This window comes from Marmota monax, unplaced genomic scaffold, assembly GCF_021218885.2.
Source record: "Marmota monax isolate L192 unplaced genomic scaffold, Marmota_monax_Labrador192_F-V1.1 WCK01_AAM20220418_F8-fsc00225, whole genome shotgun sequence".
NCBI lineage: Eukaryota > Metazoa > Chordata > Mammalia > Rodentia > Sciuridae > Marmota > Marmota monax.
Window position 1 is genome coordinate 999,818 of NW_026694524.1, and position 17,877 is coordinate 1,017,694.

Consider the following 17,877-nt stretch of genomic DNA (forward strand, 5'->3'; position numbering starts at 1 on the left):
AACCCCGATCTTGACATTAACTGACTTTTAATGAAAGCATTTCATGGTCATTCTACATTAAAACTGCTCTGCCTCTGTTCTTACAGTCATTCTTACAGAGTCACTTCTTTTAATCCAGAATATGATTTAATATCATTATTTTTCCTTGTCCTACCTGAAATGAAAATAACCTGTCATTTCTCTAATAGTATGACATGCTTGCCCATATTGTCACTTGACCTAATCTCAAGCACATACCACTCATTCACCTAACATGGAGGCAATTCATCAACAAAAATAATATTACCAAACTCTACTATTAAAATAGCTGCCCATGGTAAAAAATGTTCAGGGGCTAAAATTATTTGCAGGTATTATATTAGGGTCAAAGCATAGATTTTTCATCTGGAAATAACTGGTGTAGCAATAAATTAGATGATAAAAGAAAAATTCTTCAGAAGGAAAAATAAAAGGCAGAACAAAGATATCTGAATAATCCATCTTTTGAAGTACCTCTTAAGTAGGAGGGCATTATACCAAGATCAACAAAAAGAAGTTGGTAAGAATGTAACCAACACAGTGAATACATAGTAGCATAAGAACTCAGCCCTTAGTAGTCAATCCTTTGTTGCTGTTCAGTACCTGCCTTCATAGTTACTCAGCCTCCCACATCAGAGGCAAAGTTTCAGGAATTTCTGCAGACTGTCAGGCTCTGAGGAAATGCTTATTGCTTTCTCAGGAAAGGTGCATTTTCACTTGCCTTTTTGCCGATAGCTGGTCCGGTCTTGTCATGACTGCCCAGGTCTGCTTTCAATAAACTCGTACAGGCTTGTCAAGGTTGACTAGACAAATCTTATTTAGGTTCATCTTTTGGTGGATCAGATATCACAAATGCAGGGGCATTTCTGTAACTTAAGGAGGCTGAATGGCCCCCATTTTGCCTTTCTCATGTCTCCAAACAGTAGGCACCTTTACACTACTTAAGATGTTGGCTCTTACTGATGCTTATGTCATATTTGATGACTGCCATATATATCCGGTGCAATGTGACATTTTTCTCTCTTCTCTACCTGTGTGCACATGTGCACACGTGCACTCACACACACACACCACAATAAGAGCACCGTTTTCTTTGGAAAATAATCTTAAGCTTTTTTTTTTTTTTGGAAATAATCTTAAGATTTACAGGAAGTCTAAATAATATGAATTGTTCAACGTATATGTTTCACCCAACTTCCTCTAATGTGACTATCTTATATAAGCATAATGCAATTATCCAGACCAGGAACTTCTCATTGGTACATTGTGATGAACCAAGCTATAGAGCTATTTGAATTTTATCTAATTTCCCCCTCAAATGTCCTTTTTTTGTTGTTGTTCCAGGATTCCATATCATATATCCTTGCATTTCTTTTGTCTCCTCTAATCTGTAACAGTTTCTTAGTCTTTCCATGTCTTTTTTTTATGACTGAAACACTTAAAGAATACCAGTCAGTTATTTTGAAGGATGTTCTTCATTTTAATTTTTTTTAATTAGATTGAGATTATGCAGTTTTTAAAATATTTTTTAATTGTTGTTGGACATGATACCTTTATTTATTTATTTTTATGTGATGCTGAGGATTGACTCTAGTGCCTTGCATGTGCTAGGTGAGTGTTCTACCACTGAGCCACAACCCCAGCCTGAGATTATGCAGTTTTTATAAGAATAGTTAGAGAAGTTCTGTTGTGTCCTTCCAAGTGTATACAATCAGGAGGTACCTGATACCAATATATCATAATCAATAGAGATATTAACATTGAATATGGTGATTTCTGCTAAGTTTCTCTACTGTAAAATTATTATTTTCCCGTTTGGAATTGATAAATACATTGAAAAAATTATTTTTAGATTATACTAATATCTTGTTTCTCCTCAAACTTTGGCTCATTGATTTTGGCATAGGTGGATCTTACCAGCAACAATTATTACTATGGTGTTTGCCATATGGTGATCTTATAGTTCTCTCATTCTTTCCAATTTCTTTTAACTTGAAATTAGAGAAAGGGAGGGAGAGAGGGAGGGAGGAAGGTAGAGGGAGAGGGAACACGAGCATATGCATGGGCATGAGAGCAAGCAGTCCATCCTCATTAGTTTATTTATATATTTAGTTATTTGTTTTTGTCCACATACTCATGGATGTTCATTTTATTCTGTGAATTATTATTCAACACTATAATTATTCTTTTTATCTCTCAGATTGTTCCATCTTTGATTATTGGTAGCTTCTTTAGGTCAGCTCCTGTGTCCATATGACGTACCCCCATCCCTTTCTGAGCACATCCTTATTTTCTAGCACCATAGAATGTTCCAGGCTCATATTGTAAATTTTTTTCCCCTGCCCTAGAATCAACTTCATTGAATTTGTAAACTTAAGGAATCATGTCTGTTATATTGTATCACATATTTAAAAGCACATGACTTAAACACTTAAAGAATACCAGTCAATTATTTTGAAGGATGTCCTTCATTTTAATTTTAAATTTGACATTATGCAGTTTAAAAAATTTTTTTAGTTGTAGTTGGACAGTCTCAATTGTTCAAATACAATTGGTGTCTTAAGAATGTTTAAAAATTCCTTTCCCCAAAATTTTATAAATGTTATACAGAATTTATTTCAAAGTATTTTTTTGATTTCCTAAATGGAGCCTATTACATTACAATCAAGTGTGTAATATTTTAAACAATTTTATTAAGATACTATATATAATTAATTTCACCTATTTAAATGTACCATTTATATGTTTTTAATATGTATACACCCATGAGACATCATTTCAATGAAGATAATGGACATATTCATCATTTCCAAAATTTTTCTCATGTCCCTTTGTAATCCATAATCATGCCATTCCCATCCTCTCCCAAACATCTCCAGGCAACCACTGATCTGTTTCCTGTCACTATAGACTAGTTTGCATTGTCTAGAATTTTAAGTAACTGGAGCCATACAGTATGTATTGCTTGGCTTTTTCTCTTGGCACAATTATTTTGAGATTCATGCATGTTACTGTATACATCAATAATTCATTGCACTTTATTGCTGAATAGTATTTCACTGTTTGGCTATACCAAAATTATTGATCTGTTTATCTGTTAATGGACATTTGGATTGCTTCCACTTTGGGGCTATAATAAAGCTGTAATAAGCATTCATGTAAAAGTCTTTGAATAGACAGACTATTATGTATCTTTGATAAATGCTTAGGAATAGAATAGCTGGATCATATGGTAAGTATATGTTTAACATTTTTTAAAATATATTTTTAGTTGTAGATGAACACAATACCTTTATTCAATTTATTTATTTTGATGTGGTGCTGAGGATCGAACCCAGGGTCTCATATTTATAAGGCAAGGGCTTTGCCACTGAGCCACAATCCCAGCTCCTATGTTTAATATTTAAAGAGAATGTCAAACTGTTTCTAAAATGGGTTATACTATTTTACATTTCCACCAGCAGTATATAAGAGTTCTTATAGCTCTACATCCTTGTCAACATTTGATATTTTTTTAATTAGCCACCTAATAGGTATGTAGTAGTATCCTATTATGGTTTTAATTTGAATTTCCACAATGACTAATGCTGAGCATTTTTTTTTTCATGTGCTTATTTGCCATTCATCATTTTAACTGGTGAAGTATCTAGTCAAATATTTTGCCCATTTTCATTCAGATTTTTGTTTTTTTATTATCAAGTAGATTTTCAGGTAGAACACAGTATATTTCTTCATTTATGGATGTCTTTAATTTCTCTCAGCAATGTTCTGTGTTTACAGAGTTCAGTTATTGTTATATTAATTTTAATTTTATTTTTTTTACTAGAATATAGATAAAATTAATTTTTAAATATTGATCATCTATCCTACAACTTTGCTAAAGTCACACACCAAAACATAGTCATAGTGGGTTTCTGGAAATTTCATAAGGTGGGTCACATTTGATTATACTATCTATAGTTTCTAATCAGTACAGTTTTTATTTATTTTTATTGCCTTGTTGCTGCTAAAACAAGTTTCTACAAATTTAGTGGTTTAACACAATTTTATTATCTTAGAGTTCTGAAAGTCAAAGTCAGAAGTCCAAAATCAATCTAACAGGGCTGCCAGTATTCCTTGGCTGGGGATCCTTTCCTCCATATTCAATGTCAGCTGCACAACATCTCTCCCAATCTCTCCCCCTATCTCTCTCCCTCTGTCTCATCTCTGCTTTCACTGTCTCTGATATTCATGCCTCCCTGTTAGAAGGACCCTTGTGATAACAATGGACTCACTTAGTTAATCTTCCCATCTAAAGACTCTTAATATAATTGCATCTGCAAAAGAACTCATCATATTCATAGATTCTAAGAATCAGGGCATAGACATCTTTGGAGGACCATGATTAGAAACCCTATATAAGGTTTTCCAGTCTTGGTGGGAACAAGAATTCTTTGTTCTGTGTGAGTTTTGAGGATTGTTTTCTCCACTCATTTACTCAGTTCTTTCTCCTGTCAGGAGTAGTTTATTCACAGGCATGTACTGATCAGTATTCAGTTAAATACTTGGGGGGATTCCTTATGCAAATCTCCAAAGCTCTGTGGCTAGTTCTCTCTTGTTACTCTGCCCTATGGACTGTAGCAACATTAGGCCCCTTGGACTCCTTGTTCTTTCTCCTAAATTCAGAGTGACCACTCCATAGCCTGGAATGTCTTTTCAAGTCATAAACTGTGGTAACTAGAAGATTCATCTAGTTTGTTATCTAACTCCATTCCCTAATTTCTAATATCATGAGAACTATTGTTTCATACGGTTTCCCAATTTTAAGTCATCTCAGAGATGCTATAGTCTGAATGTCCACTCCAAAATTTACGTTGAAATTTAATTGTCGTTGTGATGATATCAGGAGGTGGGAACTTTAAGAAATGATTAGGTCATGAGGGCTCCATCCTCATGTACAGATTAAAGCTATTATTGTGGTAGTGGCTTTATTTTAAAAGTGAGCGTTCGTGTACCTCTTGCTCCTGCACTCTGTTTCTTCCATGCTCTCTGTACTTCTGCCATGTTATGATGCAACATGAAGGCCCTTGCCAGATGTTCATGACATGCTCTTGGACTTCCAAGCCTCTAGAACTCTGAGAAATGCATTTATTTTCTTTATAAATTATCCAACCTTTTGGTATTCTGTTATAGCCACAGAAATGAACTAAGACAAGGAAGAAGGATAAAATGGTCCTAGTATGTGTAATATGACTAGAAGAGGTATTCTTTAAAAATATTCTTGATATTATCATTGTTATGGTCACAGACATTTGGAACATAGAGACCTGTACAATAGTAGCAACATTTCATAATTCTTTACTGAGCTGCATTCACCCTGCCTTGATATACTCCATTACCACTAAATTATTTTCTCACCAATTCCCTAAAGTGTTTTCTTGTACCCACTATGTGCACAATGCCCAACAAATAACTCTGAACCTTGTAAGAAACACAAAGGAAGGCAAGTCACATCTAGTAAACACTGTCAGTTGTATAGTTACTATATATATATATATATATATATATATATATATATATATTCCAAGACAAAATTGAAAGTCATAAGGATTTTAAATTTTCTCCAACTTTGCAACTAGCAAATGACAGAGCTGTTATAGGGATCAAGGTTTTACTTCATTGACCCTGGTCTCATTTCCTCTATTCTCTGATTGTGTTCCTGACAAGGAGAATTTCCTGAAATGTTTGTATCTGATTAACGTCCTTACATTCTTCCTCACACCTAGTTCTCAGTCATTACTTTGATCTAATTTTTTTTGTTTGCCTTTTATATGGTCTTGTTTCCAATTCCTTCGCTCATTCCTGGTACCTGACATTGCTAGTGCAGGACAGATACCATTCTATCCTAAGCTTCTAAACTTGATGTGCTTCCTCCAAGTCTGATTCCAGTCAGTTCTACAAGCAGCCCCTTAGTTGACTTTCAGACATCAGGATATAATTGAATGTCCATATGCACATGAATATTCAACATTCATTAAGTATTTGTTCTCCAACACAATGTCATTCAGCACCTACTATGTGACAGACTCTGGAGATAAAATAATACACTAATAGGTGCAGCATCTGGCCCAGGGAGCAGAGAGTTCTAGTTTCAAGCTGACTGACAATTCTACCGCACCACTTTAGCAGAATGAAAGACAATCCCTAGAGTGACCAAAAAGATGAAGAGAGTGGTTAAAGACAAAATACCCAGTGTATCACCTCTACAGACCATATGGAGATGTGCAGGATGTGGTTATTCATTATAATGTGCTATCCAAAATTCCCTATATTTCTTTCCTAGGGTTGCAGTAACAAATTACCACAAACTGAATGGCTTAAAGCAAATTTATTGTCTCACTAGAGGCTAGATGTCTGAAAACAAGGTATCAACAGGGTTAATTCATTCTCAGTTCTGTGAGGGAGATTGTTTTATGCTTTCCTCCTACTTTCTGGTGGGTTTCTGGCAATTTTGGGGCCCCTTGCCTTGTCCTCTACCTCCATATGGTGTTCTTCCTGTATCTCATCACATCACCTTTTCTCAGTGCATGTGTGTGTTTGTGTCCAAAATTTCCTTTTTTATAAGGACACCAGTCACGTAGGATTAGACTGAAACCTAAAGACCTCACTTTAACTTGATTGCCTCTATAAAGACCTTACTTCCAAATAAGGCTACATTTAGAGGTACTGGGGGTTAGGACTTCAACATCTTTTTTGGTGGATACAATTCAACCTATAAAACTCCCTTTAAGGAAAAAGTCTTATTGCCCCTGATGCTCGGATGCTTCCTGGAAACAGCCTCTAGCTGTCAGTGACTACAGGGGCTGCCCCATCAGCAGAGAAACACCTTGCCCAAGGCCATGCCCTTGCCCAAGATGGCCCACCTCCAGTGACTGACAGAGGCAGGAATATAAAGATTTCGCCATCTTGTTCCAACATTTCTGAGGAGTTATTCAAACTCCACAGTGTCCCACAGGGTTTCCTGAGACCTTTGATCAGCTTGGACCCTTCAGTGCACCCCTGCTTGAGCCTCTAACTCTCACATGTGCTGATCTCTTCATATACACTATGTGTGCTAAACTCTGCTTCAGGGTCCACTTTCAGGAGAATTCAAGCTGCATCAGGTAGAAAGAGGAAACAAATGTCCTTAGGGTGGAAAGGTCCTGATAGGCAAGAGGGAGAATGGGAAGAAACCACAGAGGTAATAGAGGCCAGTTCATGCATGACTTTATAAGCTATGAAAGACTTAGGATTTTATCCTTTATATACTATATGAGAAGTCATAGAAGAATTTTAAGCCAGAAAGGAGATGATCAACTTGCATTTTGATGAGTTTTAAAACTGGCTTCTGTTTGTGCCTCCTGGTTTCTGGACCTTTTAACTGTCCTTTGGCATGTGTTGCTTCTGTTGAGGTGGCTATTTGATTTGGAGGGCCTGCTAACTTTAGTTGAACTTGACCTTAGAACTACCTCACCCCTACTGGCTCCTTCTCACCTGTCAGGCTGCCTTGGGCTGAACAAACAACTATATCTCCAACCACTTTTGTTCCAAGGAGTTTTGTTGGCTGAGTTCGTGTGGAATCTTCAGTTGTCTTTTTCCTCTTAGAGTTAGACTTCCACTTAGTTCTTTCAAAAGCAATTTAACTTTTTTAATTACTAAAAATTACACACTCTTGGGCTGGGGCCGGGGCTCAGCAGTAGCAGGCTTGTGTGAGGCACTGGGTTTGATCCTCAGAACCACATATAAATAAATAAAATAAAGGTCTATCAACAACTAAAAAATTTTTAAAAATTACATACCCTTTGCAAAACAAATAGAAAGTAAATCTTTTAAAAATAAATTAAAAACCACCCAGTAATAGCCACTGTTTATGTGTACACATATTATACCAATAATATGAGTTGCAAACTTGAATGCTGGTTATAGGACCAAGTAGATAACACAAAGACACTGGTTAGTTGAATATTATAGTGATGCAGTAAGTTTGTGCCCCAATCTAAGGACTCATTTTTCCCCCCAACTCTACCTTGCTCAGTTGGCATATACTGGTTTCAGTTCATGGTTCCTCTGTCTAAAGGATGCTTACTAGTTATCCTGCCTTTACCTATTTCATCTTCTTTTTACTCTGTGATTGTCAGCTTTCCATTACTATAACAAAAAAACCGGGATAATCAATAACTAAAAAATATATAAAATTTATAGAGGGGCTGGGGATGTGGCTCAAGCGGTAGCGCGCTTGCCTGGCATGCGTGCGGCCTGGGTTCGATCCTCAGCACCACATACAAAGATGTTGTGTCCGCCGAAAACTAAAAAAGAAATAAATAAAATTCTCTCTCTCTCTCTCTTAAAAATTATAGAAATAAAAGAGGAAAAGTTTATTTTGGCTCACAGTTTTAGAGTTTTCAGGCCATGCATGGTTGGTTTGTCCCTCTGCTTTAGGGCCTGTGGCAGCACAGAACATCTTGGTGGGAGTATGTAGTGGAGAAAGCTTCTCACCTAATGGTGGCTCAGTTGAAAAAGAGATGGGAAGGGGTTAGATTCTCACTATCCTCTTCAAGGTCACATCCCCAGTGACTTAAAACCTTCTACTGGGACCCAACTCTTAAAGGTTCCACCATATCCCAATACTGTGAAGCTCAGGACTGAAACTTTAACACAAGGACCTTGGGGAGACAGTCAACATCCAAACTATAGTATATTCTCTCCCTTGTTTAGTCCATGTTAGCCATATTGGCTTCCTTACTATTCTTCCAGCATGCCAATACATTCATTCTTCAGGGCCTTTGCACTTGCTGCTCTCTGTCTGGAAGGCTGTTCCTATAAATATCCACATGGCTTTCTTTGTCACCTCATTCTGATCTCTGCTCAAAAATTTCCTCCATGCAGAGGCTTTCTTTAGTAGATACATAAAATCAATTATTTATCTTCTCCCAACTCTGATCTTTTATTCATAACTATCATATTCCCTATTTTCCTTTTGTAGGACTTCCTAATATGCTCTCCATCATATAACATTGGCAAAATAATACTTTTTGAATAGCATGCTAGAGAAAATTAAGGAGGCCAATTGTGTTTGGTGTCAGTAAAGTTAGGATTTAGGAGAGGCTCCAGCCTCCATGCAAATCTCAATGGAAGAGATATGTCTGTCATTTATCTGATTCCTGTTAAAATCTCTCTGCCAAGATGTAAGCCCCACGATTGTGGATATTTTATTCACTGCTTACCCCTAATCCTTGAAACAGAGTCTGATACACATGTTAAATGAGTATGTGTTTGCCAAATAATCATACATGTTTCTCTATAACATTAAAAATCTGAAAGCATTTTAAAGACTTTTTGATCTTTTGGTATATTGGTACTCTGTATTTATGTAATTAATCATCTTACTGCACTTGTGGGGGACTTTTGTACTTGGTTTAAAATTTGCCTTCAGGTTTTCTTAAAAGTAAACTGGAGAAGACTCGGTTGAAGACTCGGAAGACATCATCTGCTAGTCTGTCACAATGCACAGCACCTAAGAGACACCATATTTCTGGGGAAGACATCAGACTTGAGAAGATGCACACCATTTTAACTTGGATGCACAGATATATCATGCCCTAACGAATCCTGGTATGTATGCTCCTGGAACAATCTGAAACATCTCTGGGCATGTTTAGTGTATCATTCAAAAGGAATGAGATTTGGTATCTGTCAAATTCTGTGTAAATTTCATGTCCAACATGAACCACAGAAGAATTCCACCAGCAATAGTTTTCCTTGATAATCAGTTCTAAAACAAACTTGGAAGGGATGTGAAGGAAAGGGACTATGTGTGGAGCAGGCATGAGGGAGATACTGCTGGTGAAAATGGACTCCCTTCCCTTTAGGTGATAGGAGTAGGCATGCAGACTGTTGTACTTATGTGTTCCACACGCATTTTTCTCATTCCTGATGGGCAAAGTGGAAGTGTAGGCTCTTTTACATTGTACCTGTGTGCTAGGCCAATTAATCAAAGTGTAGATCCAGGATAAACACATTTTATAAAATTCAATACACCCCTGGCAGCAGAGGTTTCTTCTCCATCAGAGTTTCAGTGACCTGTGCAGATTTATGTGTTTAGGTACATTTTATCCAATCTTTTTTCTGTTCTGGGGACTGAACCCAGGGCTTCATGCAGGCAAGGAGAGCTCTCTACAACTCTGCTACATCCCCAGGCCTATAATCATTTTATTAAAATGATTATTCTTACTTGGAAATTAGTGGAAATTCCAGAAAGATACTTTTCCTTAGATGAAAGAAGACATATTATCAAGGGGTTTAATCAAGAAATTCTAGATTCAAATCCTATTCTTATATCTATAAATGTATAACCTTAGGTAAGTTACATCTTAGTATCTCAGTTTTCTGAGGTTAATAAATATACACAATATTAGGGAAGGAGATAAAATACTGTTAGGGCTTCATTGGTAACATAACTTGCAAGAGGATGAAGAAGTATTATATTCTCCTCCTCGTTTTTAAAGTTCTCACTCCATACTTTAAAGTCATCTTTCTCAAAATTGTGTTCCACAGAAGACTTGCTTTGTAATAAAAGAGGGATTACTTTGTACTAACTTTTCTCATCATACAGATTAGTATTTCTCTACATACAATAGAGAAAACTGGTTGGCTTTGTTTAATTTGGTATTTCCTAGTATGATTTGATGAGAGAATTGATTTTTTTTCCTCATGATGCTACATACCAAATTCCTGGAACTTTGTGTGTGCGTGTGGTGTTGGGGATTGAACCAAGGGCCTCATGCATGCTATACAAGTGCACTACCACTGAGCTACATCCCCAGTCCATTACCAGCTTTCTGAAAGACTAATGAAACATATGAGAATAGAATTTCTAAGGCTTCATTGGAAGAGAAGATCACTGAATCTAGGAGAAATCAAAAGTATTTACAGTAATGGCATAAGATCTCATCTAGAAAACTAGAGTCTTAGATAATTGTTTTTAAGTTGTAGATGGACACAATACCTTTATTTTGTATATTTAATTTTTTTGGTGTGGTGCTGGAGATCGAACCAAGTGCCTCATGCATGCTAGGCAAGCGCTCTAACACTAAGCCACAACACCAGCGAGTCCTAGATAATTTATAAATATGCACAACTTTTTCAGAAGTGACAGTATATAGCCTCTACATTTTAATGACCCCCAAATAATCACTAATTTGTATTTGTCTCATTAATTTATTCTGCTTGATATCTTTCTGTTTTTATTGGCTTCTTCTATTATATTTTGGCTTATTACTTATCTTTTATTTTCCCTTTTCAAACCTTAACTTTTCATTTCACTCAGTGTGGGCGTTTAAGGGTGGAGTCTCCCTTCTTCACAAAACACCTTGGTAGGTGCAGCTTTCAATAGTGGTGACTCATAAATGACAAGACTAGGTACACTTCAAACATTGATTATAAAGACAGCAGCAAGTTATTGCTTGATGAAGTTGGATTTATTAATAGATGGGATAATCCAGTTGTTATAAAAAGTCTGACTTGTAGTTTCTTCGAAACTTCTTATAATCCTCTCATTTATTAACAATTTTCTGAATGCAATCCCATCATCATACAGCTTAGAGAAATTTCTATATCAGTACATCATAGAAAAAAATTAAGCAAATTACAAAGAAAATTAAATATAAGATAGCAGGATGAGAGTTCAAATAAGATAGAAAAAAGGAAACTTTATGTCCCACCAACAAACAAAAAAAACAGAAAAAAAGAAACTCTGACTTTCATCCTCATGCAAATAAAAGAAATGCAGTAAAAAAGGGATAATGAAGACATGTAAGGCCAAAATAAGAAAGGTCAATTTGAGAACAGCTAACAAATATTGTATAACATAAAGGAAATGGTAACATATAAATATGTCTGGAAAGAAAAAAAATGATAGAGAAAAAGAAAATGTTTCTGACCCTCCCCCCACCAACAGATGGGGAAGAAAATCTGTTCATTGCTGATGCCAAAAGACAAAGACTCCTACTGAATATTTCATTTTTCCCCTAAAATAAAGTAGTTGAGAGCACAAATTGGAATAGACAATCTCCCTACAAAAATAAAGTGAAAATAAATAAAAATATCTATGGCAGCCTTGCCACATTGGGACCTATACAATTCCAACCTGGAATGGGATTTTCTTGTGAATGTTATTAATTGATTTCTGTTTCTAGTAATGGCAAGGTAGATCATTTGGGCCAACTTTTTTTTTGCAGAAAATAGCTATAAATTATGAATAAAATGCAAAAAAAAAATGAAATGCTGTTGAGAAAGTACTAAAAATCTGGCAAGACAGTAAAGAATTTCCAGGTCAAACTAGAAGAAAACGCAGGAGCCCAAAGGCCATTGAAGGTCTTTCCCAAATCTGAAGAAACTGGAACTTTAGTTTTAATAGCCAGGGTGACATAGCCTACCTAAGCCAGAAATCTAAAAGGAGACTCTCCCGATTTTAAACTGAAATTTCAAAGGGGTCACAAGTAAATTGGCTTTTGAATATATTTTTAGTTGAAATTGATGTCCCATGGATGCCAAAACAAAACCCAATCTCTATAGCATTGAATTTAGTCTAGCATGATCCAGAACAGATAGTCTTTTGATGTTTGGTATAAGCAAATGTGTATTTTCTTTTCAGAAAGCACCTTTCATATCAAACTCAAATTATTCTTACATATAAAATTTCAAAGATATTTAGTATCAGACTGCCAATCAGAAGCACGATGCATGAGAATAACCACAAATTCCAGTCAACAGAAGAGAATCACAAAGATTCTAGATATTGGAATTATTAGTCAAGTGTTATAAAACAACTATGCTTTCAATGTTTACCTAAATAAAAGATAAAAAACTTAACACCAAAAACCCCCCAAATAACCAATCAAATGGGCAAAGGAACTGAATAGGCACTTCAAAGAAGAAGAAATACAAATGGTCAACAAATACTTGAAAAAATATTCAACATCACTCGCAATTAGAAATGCAAATTAAAACTACATTGAGATTCCATCTCACTCCAGTCAGAATGGCAATTATCAAGAACATAAGTAACAATAAATGTTGGCAAGGATGTGGGGAAAATGTTCACTCATACAATGCTGGTGAGATTGAAAATTGTGCAACCACTTTGGTAAGCAGTATGGAGATTCTTCAGAAAAAAAATGGAATGGAGACATCATTTGACCCAGCTATCCCACTCCTTGGTTTATACCCAGAGGACTTAAAATCAGCATACTACAGTAACACAGCCACATCAACATTTATAGCAGTTCAATTCACAATAGCTAAGCTATGGAACCAAACTAGGTGCCCTTCAACAGATGAATGGGTAAAGAAAATGTGGTATATATATTTAATGGAATATTACTCAGCTTTAAAGAAGTATGAAATTATGGCATTTGCTAGGGCTGGGTGCTGGGTGCAGTGGTGCATGCTTGTAATCCCAGTGATTTGGGAAGCTTAGGTAAGAGGATCATAAATTCAAGACCAGCCTCAGCAATTTAGTGAGGTCTTCAGAGACTCTGTCCCAAAATAAAATTTAAAAAAAATGTAAAAAGGATTAGGGATGTAGCTCAGTGGAAAAGTGCCCCTGAACTCAAACCCTATAAATACCCCCCACCAAAAAAGACAAACTATCTGTGCAAACAAGAAAAAATAAAAAGTGACAGACTTGGAAAAGAACCAGTTAGAACTTCTAGAAATTAATAAAGATAGATATATAAATATATGTGGAAATATTATGGACTAATTCATAAATTTAATAAGTTATTCATAGCTAAAGATAATTGGTAAATTTTAAGATGAAGTCTGAAAAAATTACCCAGAATGCATCACAGAGACAATAAAAGATGGAAAATACAAAATAGATATTACGAGACATGGAAGATTTCTTTTATTTGGTACCTGAAATTGTACCCAGGGGTGCTTAACCATTGAGTCACATCGCCAGCCGATTTTTGTATTTTATTTAGAGAGAGTGACTCACTGAGTTGCTTAGGGCCTTGCTAAATTGCTGAGGCTGGCTTTGAATTTGTAATCCTCCTGCCTCACTCTCATGAGCAGCTGGGATTACAGGCATGCACCACTGCATCCAGCCAAAGTGAGAGAGAGAGAGAGAGAGAGAGAGAGAGAGAGAGAGAGACAGACAGACATGGAGGAATTAATAACTACCAAGCAAAATTCTACAATAGACACACCAAAATAATAAGCAAGGAATTAAATCACACTAATAGAAACCCATTTAACTACAAAGACTATAGGACAGGTAGATCAAAAGAAAGGAACTACAAAAATACTAGAAAACAGATAGTAAAGTGGCAGCAGTAAGTCCTTACCTATATACAATTACATAAGTGTAAATTTATTAAATTATCCAATTAAAAGATACAGAATGACAAAATGGATAAAATAACAAGAACCAACTATATACTGCTTAGAAGAAACTCACTTAATTTCTAAAGACATGCAAGGAACCGAAAGTAAAAGAACAGAAAAAGATATTCCATGTAAATGGAATCTAAAAGAAAGCAGAAGTATATATACTTATATAAGATGAAACAGATTTTAAATGGAAAGCAGTAAAAGAGACAAGTAAGGTCAAAATATAAAAATAAATGGGTCAATTCAGCAAGAGGAATATATATATCCATCCAACATTGGAGCCCTTAGATATATAAAGCAAATATTAATAGACCTAAAGGAAGAGACAGACCTCAATACAATAATACTATGGGACACCCCATTCTCAGCAATGGAAAAATTAAACAGACAGAAAATCATTTAAAAAACAGCAAAGTTAAACAGCAGCCTAAAGCAAATGGAAAGATACCTACAAAACATTCAATTCAATAGCAGCATAATATACATTCTTCTCATCAGTACATGGAACATTCTCCAGGAAGGATTACATGGTAGGCCACAAAACAAGTCTCAACAAATTAAAAAAAAAAAACTGAAATCATATGAAGTATCTTTCTATCCACAGTGCAGTAAAACTAGAAATCAGTAACAAAAAATTTTAGAAATTATACACATACATGGAAATTAAACAATATGCTCCGGAACAACCAATGGATCAAGAAAGAAATGAAGAAAAGGATGAATAATTAGAAGAAAATTAAAAATTTTCTTGAAAAAATTGAAAATGGAAACACATTATAAAACCTATCAGAACAGAAGCAGTACTAATCAATGTAATAGTAATCAATGTAATAGTAATCAATGTCTCTATCAAAAACACAGAAAGATAGGGCTGGGGTTGTGGCTCAGCAGTAGAGTGCTTGCCTAGCATATGCGATGGACCTGGGTTCAATCCTCAGCACCACATAAAAAATAAAATAAAGATATTAAAAAAAACACAGAAAGATATCAAATAAATAACCTATAATTATACCTCAAGAAACTAGAAAAACAAGAACAGATCAGACCTAATATTAGTAAAAGAAAAGAAATAATACAGATGAGAGCTGAAATAAATGAAATGAAGATTTTAAAAATCCAAAAGATCAATGAAATGAAGAGCTGGTTTTTCAAAGAGATAAATTAAATTTAAAAAACCCTTAGCAAGACTAACAATGAATAAATAGAAGACTCAAATAAATAGAATCAGAGATGAAAAAGGAGATATTACAACTGATACCACAGAAATACAAAAGCTCCTTAGAGGCTATTATGAATAACTATATACCAACAAATTTGGTAACCTAGAAGAAATGGACAAATTCCTTGACACATACATCTTACCAAGATTGAATCATGAAGAAATTGAAAATCAGAACAGATCAATAACAAGTAATGAGATTGAATCAATAATAAAAGTCTTCATCAAAGAAAATCCCAGGACCAGATGGCTTCACTGCCGAGTTCTCCCAAACAGTTAAAAAAACTAATACCAATTCTTCTTAAACTATTCTAAAAAAAGTAAACAGGAGGGAATCCTTCCAAACTCATTGTATAAGGCCAGCATTACCCTGATAACCAAAACCAGACAATGATACAACAAATAAAGAAAGCTGTATACCAATATTCCTGATAAATATAGATGCAAAAACCCTCAACAAAATATTAAAAAGATTATTTACCCAGGGATGCCCGGGTGGTTCAACATATGCAAATCAATAAACATGGTATAACACATCAACAGAATGAAGGGCAAAAATCATATAATCATTTCAATAGATGCACAAAAAGAATTTGATAAAATTCAACATCCATAAATGATAAAAATTCTCAATGAGTATAGAAGGAACATATCTCAACAAAATAAAAGCCATATAAACAAACCAACAGATGACATCACACACATGGGAGAAACTGAAAGCTTTTCTCTCTGAAATTGGGAACAAGGCAAAAATGCTCACTTTATCACTTTTATTCAACATAGTACTAGAAGTACCAGCCAGAAAAATTGGGAAAAGGAAAAAAATAAAGGGCATTCAAATTGGAAAGAGGGAAGTCACATTGTCACTGTTTATAGATGACATGAACTTACATTCAGATAACTTTAAAGATCCCACCAAAAACTTTTGGAACTAATAAATTCAGCAAAGTTGAAGGATAAAAAAAAAATCAACATTAAAAAAATCAGTAGTGTTTCTATGTGCCAGTAATATTGTCCAAAAAAGAAATAAAAAAGTAATACCATTTACAGTTGTTAAAAAAATAATAATACCTAGAAATAAATTTAACCAAAAAAGGTGAAAGATCTCAGTTCTCTATAATGAAAGCTATAAATATTGATAAAAAAATCAAGAAGGACATGTACACACACACACGGAAAAATATTCTGTGTTCATGGATTTGAAGAATCAGTTTTTTTAAAAATGTCTATATTGATTCAGCCATAGAACAGGTAATTTCAGGCTGCCATTTGCCTGCGGCTCGCAGACAACTTACTCAGGCTCAGTGCTAATTAACCCACGGAAACTGCTTCTTGGAGCCTGCTCCTATCAGAACATACACCCAGCACGGAGCAGCCGAATTCCGGCTCCCGGAACTGCTCTGGCCCAGGGCTAAAGAATCCACGGAAACTGCTTCTTGGTCCGGGTCCTGCTGAATACTGTGGAGGTAAATACCAACCGAGCCTTCATAGGCAGTGGCAACAGGACTGAGACGGGGCTTGTGAGGGCCGGTCAGGACTCACCCATTGCTTTGGTCACCCGGCAAAGGGAACGAAATGCTGCCATTCGCATGGGATACCAACATGGCAGAGATCTGATGTCATCAGAAAGCGGCGGAGGAGAGAACTCCATCAATACCAGCGGCGACAGAAACAGTTGGTATCCTGGTAAAGAAAGTGAGTCACAAACACCCGAGTCTCTCTCACTTTATCATCAAGCCAGAGGGGCAGAGCAGAGCTGCCACCCGCGCCCGCAAGGTAGGCAGACCTGCGACCGACCGGCAGAACAGCCCAGCGGTCAGCGGGCATGGTAGGAGGGGCAGGGCAGAGCCGCCGCCTGCACCTGCAAGGTAGGCAGACCTGTGAAAGACCAGCGGATCAGGCCCAGCGGTCTGCCGGCGTGGTACACACGTCACCCCAATTGTAGTAGGGGCAGAGCAGAGCCGCCACCCACGCCCGAAAGGTAGGCAGATCTGCGACCGACCGGCAGAACAGGCCCAGCGGTCAGCGGGCGTGGTAGGAGGGGCAGGGCAGAGCCGCCGCCCACGCCTGCAAGGTAGACAGACCTGCGACAGACCGGCGGATCAGGCCCAGCGACCTGCCGGCGTGGTAGTCACGACACCCCAATTGGAGTAGGAGCAGAGCAGAGCCGCCACCCGCGCCCGAAAGGTAGGCAGATCTGCGACCGACCAGTGGAACAGGCCCAGTGG